The sequence below is a fragment of the Hippopotamus amphibius genome, chromosome 11, assembly GCF_030028045.1.
Source record: "Hippopotamus amphibius kiboko isolate mHipAmp2 chromosome 11, mHipAmp2.hap2, whole genome shotgun sequence".
Taxonomy (NCBI): Eukaryota; Metazoa; Chordata; class Mammalia; order Artiodactyla; family Hippopotamidae; genus Hippopotamus; species Hippopotamus amphibius.
This window is the reverse complement of record NC_080196.1, coordinates 52,543,918-52,559,317: the sequence shown is the minus strand read 5'-3', so window position 1 is coordinate 52,559,317 and position 15,400 is coordinate 52,543,918. Positions and strand designations below refer to the sequence as shown.

At 44.5% G+C, this 15,400-nt stretch overlaps 1 pseudogene; it reads left to right on the top strand.

The window, feature by feature from the left end:
• Positions 1 to 3,669: 3,669 nt before the first annotated feature.
• LOC130830904 (stearoyl-CoA desaturase-like) lies at positions 3,670 to 5,208 on the top strand (annotated as a pseudogene).
• The last annotated feature ends 10,192 nt before the right edge of the window (positions 5,209 to 15,400 follow it).

The window sequence follows — 15,400 nt, the reverse complement described above, 5'->3', positions numbered from 1 at the left end:
TCCAAAATGAAGTCAAAGTGTAAAAATAGCATGTAAAACAAAATTTGAAATGCTGGATATTGATTATATTAAGAAATTAGTGTGAATCTTTTAGGTTTCGAAGTGGTGTTGTGTATGGGTTTTTTTTAAGATATTAACAGATGAAGTGATATAATTCTGGAATTTGCCTCAAAATAATCAGGGTGGGGGAACTGGGTGTGGTTATAAGTGAAATGAGACTGGACATGCAGTGTATTAATCATTGTTGAAGCTGGTTTCATTAGGTACATTTGGTTCATTATATTAACATCTCTACTTGTTGTATATGTTTAAGAATTTCCACCATAAAAAGTGGGAAATAGTAATCTATTTGGGGGTGCAAGAGAAAGATTGACACATTGAAATTTTTAGGTTTGGAAATGGTGTTGTGTATGGGTTTTTTTTTTTTTTTTAATAATTCACGCCAAACAGTTAGATGTCAAGACACACATATAGGTTCAGATACAGAGCAAAATTTCATCCACTAAATTATATTTCAGAAAAGGAGTGAGTGGCCTTAAATTCTAGTCACTATAAGTCTATCTCATGGGGCTCTGGTTCAATTAGTTTATTTTGAACAACTAAGTATTAAAGGGAAACAATATATTTACCTAAAACCACTTCAATCATTAGTAGCTTGAGATTTATAGATAACAAGTGATGAAACTTTTTATTTATTTATTTTATTTTTTGGCTTGTTAGGTCTTCATTGCTGCACATGGGCTTTCTCTACTTGTGCAGAGTGGGGGCCACTCTTCATTGCAGTGAGTGGGCTTCTCAGTGGGGTGGCTTCCCTTGTTGCGGAGCATAGGCTCTAGGCTTCAGTAGTTGCAGCATGCGGGGCTCAGTAGTTGTGGCACATGGGCTTAGTTTCTCCGCGGCATGTGAGATCTTCCCAGGCCAGGGATTCAGCATCCTCAGTACTGGCAGGAGGATTCTTAACCACTGAGCCACCAGGGAAATCCCAATGAAACTGTTTTTAAAAGAATGCAGAGATATAACAAAGATGTAGTAATTATTCTGAAGGCTAAGACCTCTCAGTTGAAAATATTGGCTGTAATTTAAAAAAAGCTAGTTTAAAACAAGACCATTTTTAGAAAGCAATTCAGTGATTACATTGTGGAAATTGCAAACATAAGCAAACAGCCCTACTGTCATGTGAACAGCTACTTGTAGCTTGGAACCAATTTTCTAGCAAGAACACCATAAAGAATTTCAAGAATGACTTATTTGGAAGTAAAGAGCTCAGCTGGAAGTGAAGAAGATGTCATCTGGACACTGCGATTGGTGACTCAAAATGCACCCGAGTGATGACTAAGAACTTAGGTTGTGATTAGAGTCTAAATAAAACTCTCATGAAATATGAGATAAGACTAAATCAAGATATGATTTTATATAAAAAGCTATTTTATGCCGAAATGAATAGCTTAAACATGTTAAGCAGATGTTTGACTATTTCACTTACATCACTCTTTTTCTTCTAGTGGGGGCAGTTTCTCATTGGGAATGTGAGGCATTGCTTCCTCTCCAGGGTTGTCTGTATTCTGGAACCTATAGTAACTGAAATGTGCTGTAGGTTGGAATATAGATCCCCAGGGGCAGCTGCAGGCAGGGAAGTCCTCCTGACAGAAAGTGGGGTTAAAATGGGTAAGCTCTGTACTGGTAGGGCGGAGAGCTTTCCAGATGCAGAAAAAGATGAATAAAGACACAATAATGAAACTTGACCCGGGGCTTTTGCCCACATAACAGTGGGAAAAGGACCAGTGTGGCTAGCACAGAGGGTCCCAGCAGGGGACAATTTGGCCAGGCTGCGGGAGACCTTGACAGTCAGCCAGAGGGCTTTGGATAAACTCTAAGGCCCACTAGTCCTATCACAGTCAGGGCTGCATTGTGACTTACAAGGGCCCTTGGATTTTTGCCTCTGTGGGTCCCTTTCTCCATAAAAAAATATTAAACATTATATTTTATGACTACATCAGTATAAAGAAGAATATAATCCAGGCTGCACTTATGATTATATTCATATTATTATAGTTATTTTTTTCTTACTATTTTAAAAGAAATTAAAAGTAAAAAATTTTCATGGGCTCCTAAAAGTATCTGGGCCTTAAGCACTGTGCCTGTTGTGCCTAGTGGATACATTGGCCCTGGTTAATGTTGGCTAATTTGTGTTTTAGATATGTACCAGAAATTTTAGGACTAAAGAGTTGTTACAGCCACTCTATATGTGGACAAAACCATTTTCTGTATAGAGAGAGATGGGTCTCACCTGAATCACAAAATGCTTCCATGTGGGCAAAGCTGGCTGAGAAAGGATGAGATGCCTGTGTCTCTGATTTGGCCAGGCCATGAAATACCACTGGCTAGAAGACAGAACGTGGTGGAGAGGATAGTGTGTCGGGAAGGCTAATACCTGGGTCTAGTCATTGGGGAACTGTACCCAGGACACTAGAAATAAGATGGTGTTCATCGTAATGGAAGTCGGCATTGGAAAGTCAGAACATCTTCTGAGAAAAGTTTAACAGGCTTTGGGTCTGCTGTATATGCCTTAAGATCAGATACTTGAATCTGATGTCCATAATATTCTTTAGAATCTTTACCACTACTTCCTTTTTGTGCTGAGTATAACCAAGAAAAAAGACTTTGGGCCATTCCTAGGTAAGGGTTTTAAAGTGACAGCAGAGGATCCTTTGAGACCAGGGTGATATTGACAGCAGAAATCACAACCAGAAAAAGACTGTACAGAGAATGGGGTTTAGGAGACAACTGCGAGGTTTACTTCCAGGCTTTTTCCAGAGGAGTCAACGAATCAAGTCTCAACTGTTGGAGGGCCCTGAATCTCTTTCCCCCGAAGGGAAGCTGACTGGTCCCTTGCTGATACGACGGGGCAGTACTGAAGAAACATTTATTTGCCAGGGAGTGCTGGGAGAACTGGAAGCGAGAGACTGACCTGCCAGGCCAATGTTAAGGTAGGATGGGAGGAAAGCAGAGGCTAAGGCCTTGCTACTCAGTCCCTGGACCAACAGGATCTGCACCACGGTACACATTTTAATGAAACCTTCCAGAGATTAGTCAATCGAGTTGGACTTTGGGAAGCCCTGGGCCAGTGCTGAGAGACTGAGGAGGGAACAGTGGATTTGAAAAGCATATGAAGGTGACAACTAGCAGGCCTTGGCATCTTGATATTTTTAGAGATAGAGATGGCTCAAATATGAATCCAAGAATACACACCTACGAAATTAAAGAAGACAAGTAATGTTCCAATACTCACCTACGGAAAATTAACAGTCTAATTAAGAATGATCATACTTAGATATTAATTAAAGCGATAGATCCACTGACAGATCACATGTTTTGTTTTGTTTGTTAAGCTTGACAAAACCATTAGCATCAGATTTTACGCTTTCGAGGACGATCAGATTGCCTTTTTCTGCCCAATAAGTCAAACAGGTTGTACTTACTCGTGTTCATGTCCCTCTTCATTATTTAATCATGGTTTTCTTTCTATGTTAATTATCAGGGCCATTGCAAACAAAGTGCCAGCTTTCTCAGTGTGTAATCTATTCAGTTATAATTAGATGGCATGGGGGTTGCACATGTGCTCTGATACAGCCCCTAGGATGGTACTTAGTTTAGGGGACCAGTAAGAAAATGGTCTTGCACCCAGAGGTATGGAAGGAATAGACCCGCCTCATTTATTGTCCAAGAATACTAAATTGAGTGACTCTGGGTTCCTCTGTTAATTGAAACAATCAAAAAAGAGAAAGGGTGCCTGAAGCATCCAGTGTTTGCCTCTCTTCCCCTCTCCCGCCCATGCGGATCTCCCACGGTAAGCCACCTCTGCGCACTTTGCCCCTTGCTGGCAGCGAATAAAAGGGGTCTGAGAAAATACAGGACTCGGTCACCCACTGCTAGCTCTAGCCTTTAAATCCCCAGGCTGGGGGGATTCACACACAGCAGTTTGGGTCTGGACATTAATCCAGTGCGCACTGTGCAGCGAAGGGTTCCCAATGCAGTGCAGCAGCTAGCTGCGCAAAAGCTGGCTGGGGAACTAGTCTACCCTCAGTTCGGGATGCCCGGAACTCTGGTTCGCAGTCTCAGCCCTGGCAAAGTGATCCCAGCATCTGAGAGACCAGACTCCGGCCCACTTGCTGCAAGAGATCTCTAGCTCCTACACAACCACCACCACCATCACAGTGCCTCCCTCCAGGCTCCTGCAGAATGGAGGGGGCAAGTTGGAGAAGATTTTCCTATAATTGGAAGAAGACATCCGCCCTGAAATAAAAGACGACATCTATGACCCAAGCTCCCAGAATAAGGAAGGCCCAGATTCCAGGCTTGAATATGTTTGGAGAAATATCCCCTTCATGTCTCTGCTGCATTTGGGAGCCCTGTCTGGGATCACATGGATCCCCACCTGCCAGATGTACATCTTGTTCTGGGCCTTTTCCTTCTATCTCAGGAGTGCCCTGGGCATCGCAGCAGGAACCCATCGCTTGTGGAGTCACCGAAGTTACGAAGCTTGGCTACCCTGTGGCTCTTCCTGATCACCGTCAGCGCAATGGCATTCCAGAATGATGTTTCTGAGTAGGCCCGAGATCACTGTGCCCACCACAAGTTTTTGGAAACACAGGCTGATCCCCATGATTCCAGACGTGGTTTTCACTTCTCTCACGTGGGTTGGCTGCGTGTGCGCAAACACCCACTTGTCACAGAGAAGAGTGGTTTGCTAAGCTTATCTGACTTAAAACCAGGGAAGCTGTTGATGTTCCAGAGGAGGTCCTAACCTGCCCACACTCGTGCCCTGGTACTGCTGAGGGGCGGGGGCGGGGCTTTTCCACACAGCCTGTTAGTTGCCACCTTCTTGCGTCACGCTGTTGTGCTCAGTGCTGCCTGGCTGGGGCACAGTGCCACCCACATGTATGGATATCACCCTTATGACAAGACCATGAACCCCTGAGAGAATCTCCTGGTTTCTCTGGGAGTTGTGGGTGCAGGCTTCCACAACTACCACCCTCCTTTCCCTATGACTACTCTGCCAGTGAGTACCGCTGGCACATCAGCTTTACCCCATGCTTCATCTACTGCACAGCTGCCATCCGTCTGGCTTATGACTGGAAGAAAGTATCCAAGGCTACCATCTTGGCCAGGATTAAAAGAACTGAAGATGGAAGCCACAAGAGTGACTGAGTTTGAGGGCCTTTGGTTTCCTTTACCAAAAGCCAGCTGGGCAGAAGTTTCATATTCTGTTTATCAACTACTGAATAATGCTACCAGGGTCCAAAAGATGATGACATTAACCCATTTCAATACAGTATTCTTTTACATTTTCTTTTAAAATTGAAAGCCAACAACTCTGCCTTTATGATGCTAAGCTCATGTTCTTATTTCTTCCCTTATCTTCTTTCTCTTCTAGCCCCATCACACTTCCCTTTGTTTTGTTCCTATTACCTTCCTTTCTCTTCCCCCTCATTGCCCCCCAGACAAGAAGCTGATCAGACATCGGTGCGTTTCCAGCTTCCAAAGCCTAGACAACCTTTCTATAGTCCAAAACTAGTGGTCTTTGCTCCAGATAACCCTTTCCTTGAGTTTTAAGGTGGGTGAATCTTTTTCTCCCTGGACTAATGGAGAGAATACAAGTCTTTTCTGTCCGCTAAAGCTCGAGAGGGTTGGAAGCTGCACACGCTGTTCTTCATAATGTGTGTGATTCATTCCTCAAGGAAATGCAGGAACTTGGGTGCATTTCAGTGCTCGAGATGCTGAGATGCCCGAGCTAGTCTCTCCTGCAACAACTGCAGAGTGAACTCAGCAGCCCGCTGCTTCCTTTTACAACACTGGGCACCTCTCTGCTTCCCAGATGTTATCATTCCCCATAGCAGGCTCCAAACTGGTAGCTCAGAGGCTAGATCTGGCCTGCAGACATGTTTAGTTTGGACTACACAATGTTTCTACAAAATTTGAGCCAAAATTTAAAAATAGGGACATTTCACATTCCTTGTATGACAAAGATCAGCTGGAACTGGCTAGTGACCCCCCCCAGGGTGCCATAGTTCCCATCATTCCCTGCCATGTCCCTGACCACAGGGCTGAGTACTCATGAGACAGTAGAAAATAATGTATAGCTTGTTCTCTGCCCCCAGTTCCTGGCACAGAACTCCTAAGACGCTTGCAATTTCCTAAGTGATAAGAGCACTAGGAGTATTTTTTTTGTTCTTGTTCTAATATTTGGTCTTTGCTTCTGGTTTCTGACACCAGGAAATTTGGAATTTCCTGGGTGATAGCAGCATCTTTTGTTCTAATGAGGTGACTCTGGGTGGGCTCCTGGATGGAGGCGGGTCACCAGAAAGACCCAGCCATGATGAGAAGCTTGGACCTTTCAGCCCCACCCCCTTTCTCCAGAGAGGGGAGGGCACTGGAAATGGAGTTGATGATGGATCACATATGTGTGACGAAGCCTCCATAACAAATCCTGAAAGTGTGCTGTCCAGGAAGCTTCTGGTTGGTGAGCACACCCACGTATTGGGAAGGTGGTGGACCCCATCTCCATGGGGCCGGCAGCTCTTGTGCTTGGGACCCTTGTAGACCTCTCCCTAAGTTTCTCTTCATTTGGCTGCTCCTCTATATCCTTTACCACATTCTTTATTTAATCATCACCTGGTGAATGTAAAGAAGTGTTTCCCCAGCTTCTGTGAGCTCTTCTGGCAAATGATCAAATCCAAGGCGAGGTCATGTGAAGCTGATTTCTAGCCAAGTTGGGCAGAACTTGTGGATAACCTGGGGACCTCTTACTTGAGATTAGTATCTGAAATGGGGGACAGTACCATAGGGTGGAGACCTTAATTTGTGGGATCTGTGATAACTCTATTTAGTGTCAGAACTGAACTGACCTATAGGATACCCAACTGATGGCTTGCTGTCAGGGGAAGACTCACACCTCTGGTGTCAGGAGTGTTGTGAGTGCAAGCAGTAGTGTGAGAGGAACAGAAAAATACACAGAAGTGAGTTTTTCCTATTCGGTGCCAATTTTCATTTATTGATATTTGTACTTGCTATTTTTCTTCAAGCAGAGAAATATTTTTCTTCAAGCAGAGAAATATTTGTCTGGGCCCAGGCCTTTATTAAGAGTGAGATAGCAAAAGATAAACTGAGAATTATATTTCAAGGAAAACAGGAGTGCACAAACTTCCTTTTGGACTTGGGGAATATTCTTGCATCTGAAATATGCAAACTATATGCGTGTGTTGAAAGATAACTGAAGACCCTGGTTACCGTCTGGGCTTTGGGGTCAATTGAATGAGTGACCTTCTTCATCTCCCAGATTGGGCATAGCGACTAAATTGCCAGTGACAAAAACTAAAATAAGTTTGCAAAACCACCATGGCATAGTGCAGGAGATGTGTCAACAGAAATGCCAGCTGTGTTCAGTGATGCTGTATAGGAAACGTCATCTTATCACTGTGTCTGCCTTTCTGGGGGAAAACCTGCTTTCAGCTCAGACTTCAATTAGGAAATAACTCTTCGTGTCAAAGCAACAGAAGAAAGATATCTTCTGCCCTCCCCCACACCCATAGCATGGTGATTAAAAGAGATTGCTGACTTTCACAGTCCATTTGCACTGGTATAACAAAGTGCCACAGGCTTTGTTTATTTCTCATGTTTCTGGAGACTGGAAGTCTGAGGTCAGGGTGCCAGCATGGTCTGGTTCTGGTGAGAGCACTCTTAGGGTTGCAGACAGCCAACTTCTCATTGTATTGTCTTCACTTGGTGGAGAGCAGAGAGAAGCAAGCTCCTCAGGACTCCTACAAGGACAGTAAGCCCATTCATGAGGGCTCCACCCTCATGACCTCAGCTAGTCCTAATTATTTCCCAAACACTCCACCTCCTAATACCATCATACTAGGGGGGAGGATTTTAACGTATGAATTTGGGAGGAACTCAGACCCTCAGTCCATAACACTAACCCCTGCCTGCCCAGGGTAGAGAGCAGAGCTGCAGCATCTTGCAAATAGAAGACAAATCTACCTGTAACATGCTTAATAGCAGCTCAGATTTTTAGAGCACATCTGTAGGTTCCCACCTGTGAAGAAAGATAGGGACAAGGAGAAGAATAAAATGTGAACTTTAAGTGCATAAGAAGCCCTGAGAGTTGGCATATTGCAGGGGATACAGACAGAAGACAATCAGTAGAACCTCAAAAAGGAAAAATCCAGACCATAGCTGAACAGATTTGATATCCTTGGCTGAGACCCCCTGTCTACTCCCACCCTCCAATAATAGTTCTTGGGCAGAAGGAATCAGAAATTGTTCAAGATTGCCCATGATGGGGTGCCCAGGGGAGCAAAGGCTATATTCTATAAACATTATTTAGGGAAAGAGTGGGGCAGGGCAGTGGGAATGGCCAGCATTTTTTATGTTCAGGGAAGAACCTCTCTTCAGGCCTTCTAAGGGCAAAGGAAGGTGGAAGGTGTCTGCTGCTTTGGCCCCTCCCACCTTATAGAGCTGTTCTCAGAAGGAGAGGCAGGAAAGTTTTACAGGGACAAAGGAGCCTGCTGTGACAGCCCTGATGATCTTTCATGTTCCACACTTTGAGCATCTCTCTTAGGTTGAGATACTGACAGCTGCTATCAGGAAACAGCCTCAAAGTGGAAGCCACTGAGTAGGGAGGGAGTGTTGGGGCTGGGGACACATGTTCACAGTGGGGAGAAGGGGTGAGGGTGTGGGGGAGGGCTGCCATCGCAGGGAACACAGCTAAGGCTGATCCCTGGGGCAGAGGCGTACTGTGGGAAGTGTAGGACACACACGAGGGTTAATTTAAAAAGTTTATGAGGAATCCCCTGGTGGTTGAGTGGATAAGACCCTGCTCTCCCAATGCAGGGTGTCCCTGGTCAGGGAACTAGATCCCGAATGCATGTTACAACTAAAAGTTTTCAAGCCACAACTAAGAAGTCTGCATGCCACAACTGAAAAAAAAAAAAAAGATCCTGCATGCCTCAATGAAGATCCCATGTGCCACAACTAAGATGAGGTGCAGCCTAAATAATAAATAATTTAAAAAAAAAAAATTTATGAGAAAAGAATAGATACATGTATATGTATAACTGAATCACTCTGCTGTACACCTGAAACTAAGACAAAGACAGCATTGTTGATAAACTATACTTTAATGTAAAATAAAAATTTTAAAAATAATAATAAAGTTAATTAAAAAAAAAGAAATCCCAAAAAAATAAAAAAATAAAAAAATAATAAAAAATAAATAAAAAAAAAGAAACTAGCCCCTCCATCCCCCAAAAAAGAGTTATAACCTCTGATCAGTCCAGAGTTGGGGCCCTGCCAGCCCAGGCATCATCTCACCAGTAAGAGTCTCACTGAGATAGTGGATAGGTAGGTGTCCCCAGATTTCAGAGCCAGATTTCAGAGCACATTCACAATCAAGGTGACCATGGGTGAGACCAAGGTGGCACTTTTTAGCCCTCTCTCTCTGCTTTTGGTTTAAAGAGAACCCCTGATGTTCTTAGTCGATTCAAGAAGAGGTGAGTTTGTACCTGGCAGAGATGCTGTGCTCCTTGATGATAAGGGTGAGCTTGACTCCCCTTGAACTGAGTAACTGAGCCATAAGAGCTGCACAGTCTAGGTAAAATGTGAAGACTAAATGCATATAGTTATCACCTCATCACACAGATTCAGTCTTTACAAAATCCCTGACTGTTTTCATGTGACTTTGAGTTGAAGGAAAAGAGAGATGGACAGTTGCAGACAAGACTTGGCATGGGTGAATTAGGTTAACTGGCCTTGTCTCAGCAGTGTCTGCCTTAGGGATGTCGGCTTCTGTCGGGAGGTGCACAGCATGGTTCGCTTTTTGTGTGTATGAGGCGGGTGAGGAGACTGAGGGGGAGTGGCGATGGGAAGGAGATCTGTTGATCTTCCATAGGGAGGTGGTAACTTGGCTGGGAGAGGCTGGGGGGGGGTGGCATTTTGCAGCAGGTACCTTGCTTTGTACTCAAGGCAAGGCCTGAGCAAGGCTGCTAGGGCAGAGAGTGTGTACCAGTCGCCTGGGTAGAAGTAGCCCTGGAGATGGACCTCGTGGCACAGAAGCCAACCCAGGAATAGGGGTGACTGCTTTCAACCCAACACTTCACAATGTGGGAGCCCTGGGCTTGGGGAGCACAGCCGGTGCTCAGATGAACCTCGGGAGGTTTCAGCATGTTCCAAGTATGACGACAAGCAAGCACACACCAGCACAGCTTGAAATGGCAGATAATTAATCTCCCTTATAAATTCATTAGTCAGCCGTATGGTCTTGAAAGAGGTTTGTGCACTCAGATCATAAATTAAGCCTTGGTTAGACATTAACCTTCTCTGACTTGGCTCAGCAAATCTCCCGGTAGTTCTAATGTGATCAAAAGTTTCTTCAGCCTTCCATAAGATCCTGCTTTCCTTTGCCTAATTAACCTGATGCAAAACTTCACAGAACATTTTATGGTACAGTTTTTTTTTTTTTTTTTTTTTAAGGTAATGCCCAATCTAACTTCTGTGGGCTCTAGGAGCATATATATTGAAAAGAATGACAATGTACACAGTCATTCAGGATCCTATGTTCCTGGGAGCAGATCTCCCCCAGGGCACCTTTGGAAGGAGATTGGGAGAGCTGCACTCACACGGTGCTGAAGGTGTGTTGGCTCCCTTCACTCCCAGGGCAGTGGTCACTTGGTCCAAAAGGCCAGCCCTGCATCCAGCTGTCTTTCTCTCTGGCTGTTTCTGGATGTAGTGCAGTACCTCCCCCTCAGGTGTTTTTAAGTTTAATTATCCAGACATGTTCTGCATTTCCCATGTACAGGGCACCATAAATCAGCAAAGTGCAGAGGTACCAGGAGCTCCAGGGCTTTCTTGACCCTGCCAACAACTCCTCTCAACTCTCAGTCTTATCCTCCCCTCTCATATGCCTTGTACTGCCTGCCCACCTGAGGAAACCCTCCTCCGCCTCCACTCTCTCACCTTTCCACTCTGAATCACTGCCCACCTTTTCCATTCTCCCTCATCTCAACCCCTAATTCCTATCCCTTCCAACTCAGCCATAGACTTCTGCTATTTACTAAGACTTTTCTAGATGGTCCCTTGTACTTTCTTGTTCCCTCTTCTACTTCTCCCAAGACTCAGCAATTGGAGGTACAGGATCTCTGCATAACAGAAGTTGGTTTTGAAATATTTCAGAACTTAAATCTTCCAGGGAGCTGACACCCACCACCAGTTGGCAGATGAGAGCCATGGCAACATGCTGAGTGCCTGTGACAGGCACAGTTCTAGGTTCTGGGAACATAGAGGTGAATGAAACAGAAAGCATCCTCACCTCCTCCATCTGACATCCTGGTCATACAACCTATTGGTTTGTTTAACTGTTGACTGTTGCTGAATCTTGGGGGTTTTTATTGAAGCTCCTTGAGAGGAACATGGCAAGACTTTGTATTTAAAAACAAACATTAAAAAAAAATTAGGGTAGAGAGGTTTTTTCAAAGTGTTTTGATGTATTCATGAAGAGGACCCATGTACCAATACTCTATTGAGAATGTAATTGTCAACAAAAGGAAGATGAACAAGTGTTTAGATCATTCATGGTACCCTGCTGATGGATTTGCCCTTCTAATGAATTTTTTTTTCTTCTATTTCAATTTTATTTTATTATTATTCTTTTTAACTCTTTATTGGGATATATTTGCTTTACACTCTTGTACCCGTCTCTGAGGTACACCAAAGTGAATCAGCTGCATCTACACACATATCCCCATATCCCCTCCCTCCACGACTCCCCCCCACCCTCCCTGTCCTGGCCCTCCAAGGCATCTCCCATGAAGTTGATCTCCTTTTGTTATACAGCAACTTCCCACTAGCTAATGAATTTTTAATGCAAGTTAAAGTTCCTTTCGTTTGGAAAATTGTCTTATTTTACACAGATAAATACATTTATCTATGCCCTTATTGTTTTTTAAACATTTCATATTTTGCATGCAAAAATGTAAGTTTTTTAAGGGCAGAGGACAGATGAGGATACGGGGGTGTTTTTAGTTCTTTGGCCTGCAGGTTGTGTGAACTCAGAGCTGATAGTGAAATATTTTAGAATTTGTATAGCCAGGCCCTGACCAGTCAGAAGTATGGCATTATCAGCATGTACCAGCTGAATATAAGTCCCCAAATGACCTCAGAAAACTTTCTTCTCTCAGCTAAAAGGGAACGCATTAGTTTGAAAACCCACATATTAGTATTCTGCAAATATGAGCCCCAAAGTATTTTGTTTTGTATTGTTTTGGTTTTGCTTTTGGCCAGCCCAGTACTTTTGGAAATTAGAAAGAGCCTGTGTTTCCCAGTTTGCCACAGGCCCCACCAATCTCTACTGTGTTTTCACAACTGCATTGCATGCCTTTGGGTAACCAGTCATTATGCTCGCCTGGTCATGGTGGCCTCTGAATTTGAGGTGGCTGAATTGGAAGCTTTGCTGGGTCCCCTTTTCAGTGCTGGCACTTCTGGCCCTTGTTTTCTCTCACTACCCTCTTAGTGTCATGCCATTTCTCCAGGACAGAGTCAGTGCCGTGGGCGACAGAGTTAAGTGCATTACTTGCAGATGCCTCCGAGGCTTCATTCCCTATCCTCCCTGTGATTTGGGTCCTAAGTCCTGTTTAAATTTATTAGAGGAAAGATGAGTCAGCGACAAATTTTTTTAACTGATTCGAAGTTCAAAATGTAGACAAAAAGAGAACATGAACACAAAAACTCTCCCCTCTCCTCATCTATCCAGAGAACTTTAACTTTCCTGTGGTCAGTCAGACCCAGCTGTTCCTCACTGGTTGTGCGATGTGTCACTCTGAGACCAGGGACCTGGGACCCTTTGGTGCAGTGTTTGTAGCTGGACAAATGTCTCCTCAAGCAACAAAATACAAAGAAACTATAAGGGACTAAAAATAACTGCGTGCATGTACAGTTGCGGCAAATCATGGACAACGAAACACAAAAAGACCAAAAAGACCAAAAAGCCCAACCGCCACTTCTGAAGCGCCAGGAGCGAAAGCAGGAGTCGGGAGCAAGAGCAGGCACTGTGCATGCCCTCTGCTCACAGCACCACCACAGCGGTGGGCAGACCACCTAAGCCATCCTCAGGCCTGATCCCTGGACACACCCCTTCCCTCACCCCACGTAAGGAACCAGCTTGCACCCACCAGCCCCGGGGATGGAGCAAGGGAAACTTGTTTGTTCTCACTCCTCCCCTCGCTGCAGCAGGAGCCCCAATAAAGCCTTGTCCGAATTTCTTGTCTGGCCTCTTATCAATTTCTATTGATTGGGGAAGGCCAAGAACCCTGGTCAGTAACACGTCTAGGACAGAGGGCAGGACTCACCTGCTGGACCATAATGAATTACTGATCTGGTTTGGCTCACTTCTCAGGGTACAGTTTTGGGGGGTGGGGATGAAAAAAGAAGAGAGCAATTGTCCAGTTTTATATCATTCAGGACCCTGTTGTCATGGCCTGAGCCACCGCCTTGGGGCAGCACAAGGTTGTGCTCAAATTAAAAAAAAAAAAGTTTCTCAAAGGTCCATTCCACGGACCACCTGCAATGCCAGAGTAAAATATAGATTCCTATCCCAGCTCTGCCCCAAATTCCTGTGACTCACCTCAGAGTCTGCCTTCATCTATGATTGCTGGTTCCTTGTGTTAATCTCTCCACTATTTTGCCTTGGGGCTTTCCTGGCTTCAGAGGAATAGCTAAGTGCCAAGTGAATTCATGCCCAGCGAATTCATGCCCAGCAAGGCCCCTCTTCACCAATAAAGCAGAGGGGTCAGCTTCTCTACCTCAGCTTCACCTGCAGGGCGATCCTAAGGCTTGTTCTTTAAGGTTCCTTGGAGGGTCCCCGGGAGAACTGAGCTTGGGGTTGCTTGTGGCAACAATCTGCTCCTGAAGGGACACTTCCCTGTCTCACTGTCTTGCTCTCTTGTTTGTGCTTCTCCATCATGCTAACAAACTGCTTACACCTACATGTTTATTTTAGTGTCCACGTTTAGGGAACTTGGATGAGGGGCCTCACCCCAGATGAGCGTCAGCGGAATCACAGTAGGTGAGAAGCTTTGCAGTCAGCAGCCCGGTGCACATCAAGCCTCCAGCACAAACTAGCCATGCTGGGTGTCAGTTTCCTTGTCCATAGAAGGGGATAACGATGGCAGCTACCTCACATGTTTGTTGTGAGGATTAAATGAGTTCATATAAATGAAACCTTTATAATAGTGCCTGGCCTATAGTAAATTATAATAAATACTTGCTGTTATTATTACCTAATAAATCAAAGTTTCTTAGCTGGGGCTCAGAAATGTGCTTTGTAAATAAGCTCACTGAGTGATTCTCATGCACAATGAAATTTGAAAACCGCTGAACTAGAGACACACCCCCAGGCACTTCTGTTCTTGGAGAAAAGGTTTGAGGCACCTAGTCTACTCCACACAAGAAGCAGCCAAACCATGTCTTTTGCACAGGAATCCTTGAGGTAAAGTAAAGAGCTACACCACTGTTCAGAGCACTGGAGAAAACAATGGTGATTCTACCCTTGGGGCTCACTTGGGGTTGAATTCATCACTCTTTCATCCCTTGGTTTAGTCACATCCCCGCATTAGGCAAAGTAAGTCCTAAAACACATTAGTTCTTTTAACCCAGTGGTTCCCGAGGTCTGGTCAAACTAGTAGCATCAGCATCACCTAGCAGTTTATCAGAAATGCAGTTCTCGCACCCAGTGTTCATAGTGAAATGGGGAAGAGCCAATTCTCACTCCATGTTGGATCTGTTTCTTTGACTTTAGCCTTTGCTTTTCGTTGCTTTTGTTATTATAATCACACATAATGGCTGCCTCAGGGAACCCTGCCCACCTGTCAATGGCTGCAAGAAAGAAGAAATTAACACATCCCCTCTCCGAGGCTAGTCATTCCAGGAGATGTTTTGCAAGACTGATGGCCCTTTTTTACTTTACTTCCTCACTGCCTATCCCTCTCCATTCTGCCTTTTTCTTTACTTCCTTCTCTGATTCTATAAAAGAAACTGGCATCCAGACTCCGATAAGATGGTTTTTCAGATACACTGGTCTGCCAATCTTCTTGGTCTTCTGGCTTTCCAAATAAAGTCCTATTCCTTGCCTCAATACCTTGTCTCTGATTTATTGGCCTGTTGTGTGGCGAGCAGAGTGAGCTTGGACTTGGTAACAATAGCAGTGCTATTCACAATGGTCAAGAAAGACATGGAAGCAACCTAATGTTCATCAACAGATGAATGGATAAAGAAGATGTATATATGTTGCTGTAATAACAGCTCCTCTGTACACCAAGGCCTAAGAGAAATATGGAGACAGAGATTCTGG